The sequence below is a fragment of the Lathamus discolor genome, unplaced genomic scaffold (genome assembly GCF_037157495.1).
Source record: "Lathamus discolor isolate bLatDis1 unplaced genomic scaffold, bLatDis1.hap1 Scaffold_104, whole genome shotgun sequence".
Taxonomy (NCBI): Eukaryota; Metazoa; Chordata; class Aves; order Psittaciformes; family Psittacidae; genus Lathamus; species Lathamus discolor.
In genome coordinates this window covers 136675-141065 of record NW_027069122.1, presented here as the reverse complement: position 1 = coordinate 141065, position 4391 = coordinate 136675, and positions in this window count along the sequence as shown.

Below are 4391 nucleotides of genomic sequence, written 5' to 3'. Positions count from 1 at the left end.
GAACAGCGCTGATAACGCCGATGTTTTCAGTTGCTGCTCAAAATGTTTGGTCTGCCCAAGGACTTTCTGAGCCTCATGCTCTGCCAGGGAGGAGGGGAAGCCGGGAGGAAGCAGAGACAGGACACTTGACCCAAATTGACCAAAGAGGTATTCCATACCACAGCCTGTCATGCCCAGGATGTAATGGGAGTTACCCAGAAGAGCTAGGGCACTGCAGGGTTGGACGAGGTATCAGTTGGTGCTCGGTTGGGCTGGGGTGGGGAGAGTTATCAGTCGGTGGGTGGTGAGGTGTTGTATTTTCTTCCCTTGTTATTTCCCTTATCATTATTATTGGCGGTAGCAGCAGTGATTTGTGTTACACCTTAGTTACCAAACTGTTCTTATCTCAGCCCGTGGGAGTTGCATTCTTTTCAATTCTCCTCTCCATCCCTCCGGGAGTCGAGGGAGGGAAAGAAGTGGGGGGAGTGAGTGGACGAGCTGTGTGGCTGGGTTTAAACCACAACACACACGCCTCACCAAAGGCAGCTTGTATAGCCTGCGCTCCCCTGGGTTGCACTTAGGCCTTTATCAAAGATAAGTGCAACACGTCCTTGTCCTCTTTCCCAAGACACCTCTGCCAATCCAATGACCTTTTCAAGGGGGATCCCAAGGAATGCTGATGTTCCCCTGTAACTGCACTGCCACTGTCCTGCCTGTTACACCACGTCCTTCATTCCTCTCCTCTTTCACAGATTTTCTCCTGTCCAGGACACAATGACCAGCTCTGAAGGCCTCTTTTCAGCAGGCTGTCCAGACAAAGGCCCTGTCCGTTATTCTCCACTTGTCTCCTCCCCTCACTCTTTGTTCATTCAGAGCCCTCTCCCTAAGCTGCTGCTTTGAGCTTCAGGCAGGAAAGGTCTTTCTATGGTCTAATCGTCTCCTTGCACAACTCTTTAATCATGTTCACAGCTACCGCTTTGTATCTACCTGTGTCTCTAAACCCTTCCTCATGAGATTATCCCTGTGTAGGAACGGGACCCCGCGAGGCGCTGCTCGTACCAGGCACGTGGTGCCCGAGTGTACTTTACTGTGTAGGACACTTTGTCATGCTTTGCTTTGCTTTGCTTTGCTCGCCCAGAGGAACAATCCTGCTGTGCCTGTGTGCAGGCAGGTCTCTAAGGCAGCCAGGCTGGGAGCTGGTGCGCAGCAGCTGCACCATCCAGCTGCCAGCTGCAGTAGAGAAGTCGGGTGTGAGGAGAAGCGACGCAAGTCCCGGGTGGACGATGAGAGCAATGTTGGGTGGGGAGGTGAGGAGCGAGGTGCTCAGTGCAGCGCTGGACCTGAAGGGCTGCTTTTCCTGCCTGTGCAGGCCTCTGGAAGAGACACTCGCGATCAGTGGCAGTGGAATAGAAATTTCTAAACTGAAAAGTGATAAAATAAACCCTTCAAATAACTTTTATCAGACGCTCTTTGTAATCTTCCTGCACTCGGAAACGTCCCCAGTTCCCTGGAAGACAATCTGGAAGACTTGACAAAATCCACAGGGTGAGACATGGCTCCTCAGGGTTTAATGAGCCCCACGGTGTATTTGGGCTGAGTTCATGAACCTCAGGTACTGAGAGGAGGCTGAAGAAACCTCCCAAGAAGTCCAAGTCAGAAACAAAGCCCCAGGTCCCTTCAGCATTAATGGGCCCCACTGAGGGCTGTTACTGACAAAGCCTCCCCAGGGACTCGTTAAAGCAAGTAAGTGGAGGCTGTGATTACAGGCAGAGAAAGGCAAAATGAAGGTGTCTGATGGTGAGAAAACCCTTGGTTGGTTTGATGAAGCAGAAAGGCCAAGCCCTGACCACAGCCCTTGGAGAAGTAGAGCCTGAAATCCTGAGAATGAAAGTTCTCCTTACAGGCCTTTAGGAAGGAGGCAATGGCCATAGCCCAGGGGACAGAGACCTTTTGTTCTTTTGGGCCTTTCAGCCTTGCCAGAATCCTCAGCCATCTCTGCTGCAGGCTGTCCTTCACTGGCCCATGCCCGCACCCCTTCCCCTTCAGGCTGTCCTTCACTGGCCCATGCCCGCACCCCCTCCCCTTCAGGCTGTCCTTCACTGGCTCATGCCCGCACCCCTTCCCCTTCAGGCTGTCCTTCACTGGCCCATGCCTGCACCCCTTCCCCTTCAGGCTGTCCTTCACTGGCCCATGCCCGCACCCCTTCCCCTTCAGGCTGTCCTTCACTGGCCCATGCCCGCACCCCCTCCCCTTCAGGCTGTCCTTCACTGGCCCATGCTTGCACCCTTTCCCCTTCAGGCTGTCCTTCACTGGCCCATGCTTGCACCCCTTCCCCTTCAGGCTGTCCTTCACTGGCCCACGCCTGCACCCCTTCCCCTTCAGGCTGTCCTTCACTGGCCCACGCCTGCACCCCTTCCCCTTCAGGCTGTTGACACCCATCTTGCTTTCCCACCTCGCTCTCACCTGGCATTTCTGTACCTTTGGTCACATCTCTGCACCCATCACTGTCTGTTCTTGAAACACAAAGTCATGGCCTGAGCCAGACTCCCTATGGGTGACCTCTTGCACCACAAGTCCACCTTTTGAGAGACATTTCTCTTTCCTAACTTGGAGTCTGAACCTTCCAAGCTGCACTTTGCAAAGGTTTGCTTCTCTTCCCACTAGCAAGAAAACCTCCGTCATCTCTGAAGCCGCATTTCAAGTAGTTGCAGGCTGCTCCTACAGTGTCAGTTCAGAAGGTGGTGTGAATATCCCTCAGCAAGGCCATCTAAAGGAGGCTTCTAGAGGAATGGGTGAGTTCATCAGCATAGAGAACTAAGTACCATGGGAGAGCAGTAGGAAAAGGGAATGGCCCGGATCGAGAACTTCTTTGCAAAATCCAAAAGGAAAGGTGATGTCCCTGGGTGCAAGGTATCCCATGCTCTGGGGACAGGGCACCTCATCTGGGACCGCTTCCTGCCTGTAGCACCCTCTCTGCTGCTCACACCCTGCTCTCTGCCCGCACTCACAAGTGTCTCACAGAACCTTTGCACTTCCCCTGCAGCAGCGACACCTCACTGCAGGAGGCTCCTGCATTCTCCAGGCTCAGGGATGGTTCCTGCATTCCGGGCAAGTTCAGGTAGTGCAGGAGAGGGAGACAGGAAGGTCGGCTCATGGGGCATGATGAGCAGTGCGCAGGCACCCCCAGCAGTGGCCATTCCCCATGTGCCACGCTGAGGCATGTTCCCATGAGGGAAACTTCTCAGAGAGCCTCTGCTTTGTCCAGAGCCTGCAGCCACACTCCAGGAACACTACTCCTCCTCCACCTACAGCCATCAACTGCTCTCCATTGCTGGGCTCCGTCCGGCTTGTAAGGATTTGTTAAAGCCCTGAACCGTCACCTTGCTTCTTGCTGACTTCTCTACCCTCTCTCACCTCCCTGCACACTGCTCATTGCCACCAGTAACTAACTGAAGAGTTACGAAGCTCTCAAGGCTTTCCTCAGGGGCTGACCATGTTTCTCCATGGACCACTGATGGATCCATTGAGTGCCAGGTGTAGGTTCCTGCCCAGGTAGAGATGCCCCTGGGCAAAGCCCTGCTGCCGGGAGGGGTGTGTAGGGCAGAGCTGAGCACACAGCCCATGGGATGGGCTCTGGGAGCCCTGAGAGGGAGCAGAGCTGGGCACAGAGCAGCAGCTGCTGGCAGGGACAGCTCCAGGCAGCAGAGACATGGGCAGGGAGTGGGGGGAAAGTGCAGCCCGGCCCTGGCGAGGGTGCGTTCAGGCAGCTGTCTTGGTGGCTGGCATTGGAGGTGACTGCTGGCCATGCTGTGCTGGGCACAGTCCTTTGCTTCTCCCCATGAGAGCTCCCTGATCTGCCCTTTGAAACCGTGCTGCCCTGCTCTCAGCACAGAACAGATGTTTGTGGGCGTTCTTAAGATCAATTTGTGTGTGAAGGCAACTTACAGGCAGTGCAAGTGTAAGCACAGGGCAAATGGGAAAGGACTCTCAGTGGCTCTGCATTAAGCTAGAAAGAGCTGAGAACTTCCGGCTATATACCCTTCCAATTTTCAGTCATAAGTGGAATAGTTTATACCCCTATAAAAAAACCTCAGGAGTGTTATGCCAGTAAATAAATAACAAAGACAAAATGATCCTAAGGCCATGCCAAGCCTCTCTTGTGCAGCCCAGACTCATCCAAGTCATGAGTACAAGTAGTGAACTTTACAATCAAGTTGGATTTTATCTGACATTCCTTCTGAACACCACAGCTGGACAAAGCCCTGCTTGAGAGCAGTGCTGACTGACATCCAACCTGGCCTTGGACACTGCCAGGGATGGGGCAGCTCAGCTTCCCAGGGCACTCAGTGCCAGCGCCTCAGCGCCATGACAGGGAAGGACTTCCTCTTAATATCCAAGCTAAATCTCCCTTT